This window comes from Protopterus annectens, chromosome 6.part0 (assembly GCF_019279795.1).
Source record: "Protopterus annectens isolate FY-2018-M chromosome 6.part0, PAN1.0, whole genome shotgun sequence".
Lineage (NCBI taxonomy): Eukaryota > Metazoa > Chordata > Ceratodontiformes > Protopteridae > Protopterus > Protopterus annectens.
This window is the reverse complement of record NC_056737.1, coordinates 1,287,143,575-1,287,154,091: the sequence shown is the minus strand read 5'-3', so window position 1 is coordinate 1,287,154,091 and position 10,517 is coordinate 1,287,143,575.

The window sequence follows — 10,517 nt, the reverse complement described above, 5'->3', positions numbered from 1 at the left end:
CACAGCCCTACCTGTCCCCATCCATAACACTGACCACAGCCCTACCTGTCCCCATCCATTACACTGACCACAGCCCTACCTGTCCCCATCCATAACACTGACCACAGCCCTACCTGTCCCCATCCATAACACTGACCACATCCCTACCTGTCCTCATCCGTAACACCACATCCCTACCTGTCCCCATCCGTAACACTAACCGCAGCCCCACCTCTCCCCATCCATAACACTGATCACGTCCCTACCTCTCCCCATCCATAACACTGACCACAGCCCTACCTGTCCCCATCCGTAACACTGACCACAGCCCTACCTGTCCCCATCCATAACACTGACCACAGCCCTACCTGTCCCCATCCATAACACTGACCACAGCCCCACCTGTCCCCATCCATAACACTGGCCACATCCCTACCTATCCCCATCCATAACACTGACCACATCCCTACTTGTCCCCATCTGTAATACTGACCGCATCCCTACCTCTCCCCATCCGTAACACTGACCACATCCCTACCTCTCCCCATCTGTAACACTGACCAGATCCCTACCTGTCCCCATCCGTAACATTGACCACAGCCCTACCTGACCCCATCCGTAACACTGACCACAGCCCCACCTGTCCCCATCCGTAACACTGACCACAGCCCCACCTGTCCCCATCCGTAACACTGACCACAGCCCCACCTGTCCCCATCCGTAACTGACCACAGCCCCACCTGTCCCCATCCATAACACTGACCACAGCCCCAGCTCTTCCCATCCATTTCCTCATGCATTCCACAAGCATCCAGTGCCATTTTATTACACAAATTAGTACTTCAGTAGGAGACATAATGTTCAGTTTTCTTTTTATGTTTTAAAGCGAATAATGGGCTTCATTGCATCTTGTTAGAGATGTTTTTCATAAAAAAAAAAAAAAAAGTAGTCAGAGGTTTCATTTTTAGAAACTCCAGCATTATGTTTGCACTGTGAAACAGAATTCCAGATTTTTTACAGTGCTTTTTGGACTACCAAATAATCATTCTGATTTCTGTATAATCCAGAAAAATACCAAATAGGTGTCAGTCCTGTAAACTGGACTATGCCTTTAACAGTAGTACAGATATAGTCGCTTCCTTATAAGATGCTGGCATAATCAGATTTGGCTCCTATTGAGCTGATGGAACATTGACACAACTCTTATGCTCTTCCAGCTCCCAGACGTCTTCAAGTTGTCACAGAGAGTACAGCCAGTTACCTCCTGAGCAGAAGTTCATTTTCTTTTCTTGTAACCAGGCTGTTAACCATTGGTAGTGCCAAAAGAATAATGACCATAGCTGAGGGTGAGAAAGAAGAGTGGCATGTAAGCTGAGCTCCTTTCTTGAAACCCGAGCTCTCCTTTCACCACCTTATAGTAATTAAATGCTGACAAGAATGCGACCCCTGCCCCAGTTTGTGTTAGTCTCAGCTTCAGTTTTTCATTGGTTATGAGCAAATTCACATGGTACTTCATCAATGGGCATCACCTGAAGACAGCCATTCACTCTCTTTTTCTGGAGTACTATAGCACCAGATTTGGAGATCCTGATTCTAAGCTATGTTGCTTCATGTTCACTAGTAAATTACTCAGGTGCTGGTCAGAGTTCATTTTCAGAAGATAAAACAGGTTCATCTGAAAACCAACATTCCCATGTCTAGGGCTCCGGCTGGATGCCTTTCCTTCTGCTGCATCTTAATATCCTGCCAGTGAATGAGATGATGATGACAAGGCGGACACTGATACCTACCTTGAATTAGTTTTATTTAATGCTAAAATTGCTGACACAACTTATTCTGTATGACTACAGGAACCAAATGGTGTTCAATAGTGTTCCAAGCATCCCATATTCCTGCTACATTTGCTAAGGCACTGTCATATGCCATCTCCATGCACATTAACAAACGACCATGATCTCTTACAAAGCTGTGCAGTGCTAAACTCAGATCTGTTGTGCCATGGCAGTTTCAAGTGTTTATTGAGGAGTGCTTATTCTACAAGACTATTTTGTAAATAGTGGCATTGCCCTCTCCAACCTTTAAGATATTGCTAATATATTTCTAGATAAATTTATTACAAACATTACACAAGAACAACCACTGAAGTTGCACAAATCCCAGAAATTCTTTCTACTAAAAATTGTTCTGGAACATGCTGAAACTGCACTCCTTATGGGTAGAAGTACCAACTGTATGGGCCCCAACCAACAGCACCAATGAATGAACCCACCCTGCAGCTGTATAGGCCCCAACCAACAGCACCAATGAATGAAGCCATCCTGCAGCTGTCCATCTTGAGCGTAGCCACAGGGTGTGCTCCTAATGTACCAGAAATGGCTAATGTGATATCACTCCATACACAGGGCAATGCTTCAGATCCTGGGAATTATAAACCTGTCAGCCTAACGAGCCTAATTTGCAGTCCTACAGAATGTATTACATCTGCTTTCATGAACTCTGCTATACATATATATATATATATATATATATATATAAAATATATATATATATTTATATATATATATATATATATATATGTATATATAATATATATATACATATATATATATATATATATATAAAATATATTGCTCTAGACCCGCAACACAGAATTTATAAACTCCTTCAAGAAGGTCCCTGAAGCTATAGATAGCTATGCACACCTCAGTCTGGCGAGGTTTAACACTATTAAGGCCTAAATGTAGAGCCTTATGTTTTAAGATGGCTAGCAAACTGGCTTAAGACATAAACTCATATGATAAAAGTTACAAGTGCCACCTCAGAAAGTGAAACCGTGACTAGCTGTATTCCTCTGGGCTCAGTAATGGGACCCTTCTATTTAGCATCTACTTTCTGGTTCTCCAAAGCACTTAACCCAGGCATACAGCTATTGAAATTTTCTGATAACTGCAAACTGGATGGTGGTTACTCAGTATCTGATACAGTAAGGACTAAACTGTACAGACTACTTGTATGTTAGAAACGGGCTTAAGTTAAATACAAAGAACCGCAGCATTGACACCCTTGGTAAACAAGTCTGTCCTGCTGCTTTCAGTATAGACATCACCCTACTCCCGACTGTTATGGTCATCTCAGCTTTCAGTATAGATGTCACTGTACTCCAGACTGCTATGGTCATCTCAGCTTTCAGTATAGACGTCACTGTACTCCAGACTGTTGTGGTCATCTCAGTTTTCAGTATAGACGTCACTGTACTCCAGACTGTTGTGGTCATCTCAGTTTTCAGTATAGACGTTGCTGTACTCCAGACTGTTGTGGTCATCTCAGTTTTCAGTATAGACGTTGCTGTACTCCAGACTGTTATGGTCATCTCAGGTTTTGGCAGCTTTTGTAGATAGCTTGCTGTCCTTTGATCACCATGCAGCAGCAGACGGGGAATACTTCTGTCCATCCCAGTTAATAACTAAAGATAACTTCTTTCCTAGATAAGATATCATTCCTTTATGCTCTGTCCTGAAAAGACCAGTTATAGCATGTAATCTCCCTTTAAGTATGAATGTGATTTGTGAATTCCTACATTAGATGACTGCAATGTTTGCGGGCTTAATTTTCATGCTGCTTTGCACGAAGCTTCATCATATTGGCTTGGACTTTGGAACAAAGTAGACTGTTAGCAGATACTAGTTTGGTTTATCGGTCCTATGATGGTTGACTACAAAGTAGACTGTTAGCAGGTACTAGTTTGGTTTATCGGTCCTATGATGGTTGACTGCAAAGTAGACGGTTAGCAGGTACTAGTTGGTTTATCGGTCTTATGATGGTTGACTTCCTTATTTTTGATGTCTAAGCTGTTGTTAGTGCTGGAACCCAATTTCTGTTTCTATGACGACTTATTAACTTGGCTGTTTGTGGATAATTAATGCAATTGTTTTTCTAGGGTGCATTTAATTTATTCTCATTGCTGATTTTTTTAGTTCGGTCTTAAGACAAGCATTTTTGATCATCAGGAATGTGAATGTGTTAATTTTTAAACTGCAGGCTTTTTATAGAATTGAACAGCTACCTTTTCATTTGTTGGACTTTCATTTTTTTTCTCTTACCTGAAGTAGCTTTCTTCTGTTACGGAGAATTATTTTTATCCCTATCCCCTTTGAAGTCCTCAACTGTTCTGGTTATGTAATTAAGGTATAGGAGATGAGGGACTGTGAGAATTCGTAGAGCTGCAGTTAGAAGGGGTGGTCTTCCTCATTGTATTAAGGCTATGTTTTTTTTTTCATCTTTGTCTAAGGGTGAAATAGCATATGGATAAGTTGGCTCTCCATAGCTTGTTGTAATACCTTCAGAGTCATACTTCATCTCCAACCAGTAAACAGGATATGTTCCTCCCTTGCACTTTCCAGGGTTGTTTCTGGCAATGCTGGTGAGTAAGAAACACATGGGTCATTATTTCTGATGTGCTTCACATGGTTGACCTGACATCGTTACTGAAACCTGTTTGAATAACTTCCCTGGATCATGTCTTGAGACTTGTCTCTGTCTTTTTTATGTAACTTACAGACTGATGCAAAGGAGCTGTGGTGGTAGAGCAAATGTCTGTCATTTATTTGGTCTGGAATTGTTTAAGGTTGATGCTGGAAGATCTAACATCTTTGAGTATATCCTTAGAGAAGAGCTGAATTGCAGATTTAGTCTTGTACCATCATCTGGGTAATCTTGGAGCCTTTCTGCAAGAATTTTTGAATATTTTCATTGACCTGATTCATGATTATCTAAGACAGTAGACTTTGGGAAATTTTATTGGTTGGGTTGATGATAGGGCCTGCAGACTTGCCATACAGCTACATAGTTTAAAGGGCAGTTTCAGTTTAACTCTGGTTGTTACCACGGTTATCCATAAGTATGGACACTTTGGAGAGCTAGCTAAGTCTTGAGACAAAGTTTGGTGGTGGAGCCTATCATTTGGTTTGACCATTATCTTGTTCATTTTAGGCTTGACCTCGCTTGCCCCTCTGAGATGAAGTTTGGTCAAGTTTTCAGCAAAATACCTTGATATGCATTTCTTGATCAGCTCCTTGAAAGAAATCTGAGCAGATGATCTGGAAGTATTACTGAGGGGTAATAGAAATGCCATAGCTAATGTTCTGGATCTGACTTCCGCAGTTAATATACGTCATAGAGCCGTATAACCATCAGATGAGTTTTTTTCAATGGCTTGAGTTGGGACTGGAATATAAATAAGGTCATACTCATTTTCTGGAGAACAAAATTGTTCTGCACAAATATGCTTTTTACTGGATGGAACACATCTAGTGTTGAGCTGCACTCATTTGGGTGGTTGCCAGACTGTATGGATCAGCTTGTTTTTCTACCAAGAGAACTTTCCATCAAAGGTGTGTGAGGATACTGCATGATTTACAGATGAGCTAGACAAGACTGAGTATTTGTTTCCTTAGGATACAACCATTGTGCTTTGTGTGTTGTTAGAAAAGGATGAGCTACACTAATATTTATTTGTTTAACATTTGTTGACCAGATTAGTCCGACTGAGCTGTAGGCCTTTTACAGTGGATGCCCAGGGGGAAAAGCTCCACAGGTACATATGTATAGACTAGTAAAATATAAAAATGTAAGTACATAGTTTAAAATAGATGAAATAAAAATATCAAAGTTATATACAAACTTATATCAGCATGTCTATTAGTACAATCACTGAAGTAGTAAACTAGCTAGACTTATGTAGGGCAAAGTTTGACTGTGTCAGTCATAAGATTATGGATATCATCTTGGTTCTGTTTCAGCCAAATGCACATTGGATCCCTTGCCTTTTGAAGGTGATAATAACTTGCCTCAATTCATTAGGTCTACTTGTTTTCCAAATTTTTTTTACTCCTGTCTGATGACAGGGTTTTGCCAACAGTTTTAACGGAGGCATTGATTATCTTGATCCTCAAAAACATCTTTATATATACTATAATTTTGGAAAATGACTGCACTACTGAAACCTTCTGCTTATATGTAAGATGATCAAAAAGGTGGTGTTTGCACAGCTGTAGTCCCATCTGACATGTCATGACATATTGTATCCTTGTTAGTCTGGGTTTAGGTTCATTCATGGTATGGGAACCACTCTAATTGTGATTATTATTGATCTGCTGATGATTGATCAGCATCAATATTCTTTCTTGGTCTTCCTTGACCTCATGGCAGGATTTGACAGCACAGTCTATAGGACCCTGATTAAGTGCCTGAAAATTCCCTGTGGGTTGTCAGGCGCTGTCCCTGATTTCTTTGTATCTTACCGTTATGGATGGAGTCATGAAGTAGTCAAAGATTTTTGAACTCTTTGAGTTCTTACCAATTGATCTGGGATTTCCATCAAGACTGTATCTTGGTGGAAGGTGTGGCCAAGATCGTGAGCAGTTAACAGCATTATTTTTAGCTCTGCTTCATTTTAACATATCTGACAAGATTTTTACTAAAAAACTCAAATATCAGAATTTATAGTTATACGTCTGCTGTAAGATTTACTACAAAAAATAACAAGTTTGAAACTCTTAATTGCTTGTTCCTGTTAAGAAAACTAGAAAGAACTAATTGTCTCAGAATGAGCCACTCTAGGACCTATAATAGAAGACCGAAAGTTTAAAATCGCGAATGCTCTAAAGAGCCATAATGCCGGACCTCAAAATCATTATTGTGGGGGGGGGGGGAGCTGCACCCCACACCTAAGCCCTCCCACTAAATATATATTCCACCTCCGAGATCACACTATAGTAAGGAAAGGGCAAATATTTTGATCTTCACTGTACTGAGATCTCAAAAAAAGCACTTCGAGGTCCGGCATTTTCAGTTTTTAGAGTGCTTGCGATTTTAAACTTTTGGTCTTCTAATATAGACTCGCCACTGTAAGCCCAGTGTACAAGACATTACTATGAAAAAAGACATAGGGTATACTAAGTAACATCAATGAGCTATCTGTAAAGATAGATAAATTAGAATGCAAAATGGAAAATTTGTATAGAGGATTGTAAAAAAAAACAAGCTGAAGTGCTGAGTAAATCTCAAAAATAGCAATCATCACAATTCTCGAGTATAGAAGAGGCAGTGTCTGGTTTTGATGGAAGATTACTTGAAAATGAGAATAACAATGAATTTCTTCTGAAACAAAACAATTTATTCCAGGATAAAATAGAAAACTTGGAGAACAGATCTAGAAGGAATGACATCAGGATATACAGGATTAGAAGAAGAGGGAGAGAGACAGTATGATTCAATTCTTTAATACCTGGCTGCCTATAACTTTGAACCTGCCTGAAGCTTTTACCTTTGGCATCAAAAGGGTACATAGATCACTTCCTAACTCATCTTAAAAAAAAAAAAACACCTTCACCGAGGTCAGTGATCATAATTATTTTTCAAGTCAAGACAAGGATTTAGTCTTGAAAGCTGTATGGACTAATTATCCAGTTAAAATGAAAGGAAATGCTATAAGATTTGACAATGACTGTTCTACATTAGTGATGTCCAAGAGAAAAGCATTCGTGTGCCACTTGTTAAAAGCTTAAAGAACAACCATATTAAACCACAAATCTTGTTTCCCAACAAAAATACAGATTCATCTTCCAGAAGGAAAGATTTTTAACACCTTGAAAAATGCAATGGACTTTATACAGAAAAATAAAATCCTATAAAAAAAAACAGAAGAAATTGGCTGGAATCTATCAACTTCTTTGAAGAGAAATACAAGAGGTGGCTGGTTAATAAAAGGCAAAAACTATATGAAAATCAATGTATTTCATGGTCATGAATTCTTATTAATTTAAATAAGTACTTGAATACTTAACAGGTGATGCATGATTTGCCTTGCAGAGAGTAATGTGTATTTATTTCTTTTCCTACTTCAAATGGTTACTATTTCCCTTTTTAAAATGTTAGAATTTGATTCTTTTATCTATATATGAAATTAAATCCACTTACTTTTCACTTCAAGTTTAAAAGGTTAAACAGTCTTATTAAAGGTTAATTATTATGATGAGACTTATGTTAGGTGGCACACTTTCTGATGTCTTGACATAGTTGGGTAATGTACTATTAAATATAATAAAAGATACAACAAATGACACTAAAGAGACATGTTAAGTTACATTCTGGGTTCTTAGAATGGTCCAGTAGTGTGCTACTGATAGAAAACTTGATATGCAATAGCACCTAGGAAAGACATGCGATGCTATGTTATAGGCAAAGTATAAAAAAATATAGCTTTTTACAGATATAAAAGTTATTGGAATGATATCAAATAATTAGAGCAACATTCACACTTTTATAAATTAAATCTGTATAGCGCATAACTGTCATTCTTTTAATTCAAGTTTATATGTTATGTCTCTTTTTGACAGTCTGCTTTATTTTAAACATCTCATAGAAGTAGTGTTTGCTGAATCATTGGATGTTATTGCTTTGAGTGTAGTAGCTTTTTAGGGGTTTGTTGATTTCTTTTGGTGGTTTGGAGGCATTTGAGGGATTGATGTGTGGTGTGGAGATGGCTTGGATTCACTTATGAGCATTTTGTGTGAATCACAACTGATGTACTGTCCATTTTCAAGCCCCTATCCTGAAAACCAGCCTGAAACAAAGTCTACCTTGTTAAACATGTCATATAAATAGCGCTTACTGAATCATTAAATGCTATTTCTTTAAATGCAATAGAATTTTAGTGGTTAACATACTTTGAAGTGTTTTTTTTAGTGGTTTGGAAGGGTTTGAGGGATTGATGTATAAAGCAGAGGTAGCTTGGATTCACTCTTTTTGTGTGAATTGTAGTTGATAAACTGTTCATTTGCAAGACCTTGTCATGAGGACCAGCTTGAAGCAGCTTAATTAGAATCTTGAGCACATTTGTGATGCTGTGGGATTTCTAAAATTCTAAGAACTGTCCAGGTTACTACTTCCTTTCTAAAAGTAAGTAATAATATGCTAAGATGTCAATGAATACAAGTTTGATAATAAGCAAAATGACTGCATTCGAACCCCCTGTCAGTTATTAAATAGTTTTAAATGCTTGCAGTGTATCAAAAGCATAGTTTATATACTAGCCTACAGAATGACACTTCAGATAAAAAAATTAGGATTGTGTTTCTCTGTTATTGTCTCTCTTTAATGATAACTCTTTATCTCAGAAGAGTTTGAATCTTAAAAGGGAAGATTTCTTAGGTGTTCAGATACTATTAAACATAACATTTAAAGAAAAAAATAGAACTGTTTCTAACAGTAGTACTAGATTAAAGAGTAACAAATTTATAAGGGTAATTATAAATGTTCTGTTATGTAACATTCTACACTAGTATTCTAGCTACAATACAAAACCTATGAATATAGTAATAGTACAAGACTGTATGCAAACAGAAATAGAGCTCACAATAAATAAATATGTATTTAGCTAAAGAATATTTGTCTAGAAAGATGGGAGGTTGGCATAGTGATTAAGGTGTTCACCTTATTAGGCACAAGGTGCAATATATGATTCTCACATGGGGTAATTTGCTGGGCTTAGAATGGCTCACAAGAACAATTAGTGGTTAATTTATAAATTTATCATATGAACAACCTTACACATAATAAATAAAATAGAAAAAATATAAAATCCCCCCAAGCTTTCTGTGTTGGAGGGAAGCCTTCTAGCTTATCAGTGGGAGCGGTAAGCACTAGGTAGCCTATCTACCACATAAGGAGTGGTTCTGGCCCAGAAATTGTAGTTACTGGCCGTTTAGGCAGTTTTTCCATCTCTCTCAACTTTCTGATTTAAAAGTCCACATATGCACTTGTTTCACCCCCTTCCTGTAACTAGTTTAGTCCAGATACAGATTCTTACTTTTAGCACTTTAATTTGCTTATTCGTGATCAGCACTTGTTCAGAGCTTGTAAGCGCTAAATAACCTACTAATTACTACAGCACTCAACCTTCCTCATTACCTAGAGGAAAACAGTTTTGGTACTTACTTTCCTCACTTGCTTAGAGAATAACATCTCTTGTACTCACTTTCTTCACTTATCTAGAGGAAAATAGTTTTTTTATTCAGGCATGTCCAAAGGTCAGCTCCCAGTGTTCTCTTCTGTCTATTTGATGAATCTGGGCATCTTGGGGCAATGTAGAAATTGCCTCATGTACTGAGACAACTCTCTCCTCCTACCACCCAACACTGCAACCTGTGAGAGATGCACTTATCTAGCCAAACTGGAGGTAAAGCTCTCTCCAAATCAAGACTGAACTTGACAGTCAAGAGGAGAAGGTAAACACTTGCACCACACCACACTCATCACATAGTCTCACTAAATCTACACCACCAAAATCCACACATAGAAACACAAAAACATTCGCGGAGGCTCTCAGTAATAATCTGCTCAAGCAACAGAGACCTCCAAAGCAGAAATGCAAGCAACCTCCACCCCCCAACACAACCCAAATGACACATAGCCCGCAGACTCAGTGGGCCACTCAACCACAGCCAATAAGGCAAAACAACGTACCCAACACACTAGTC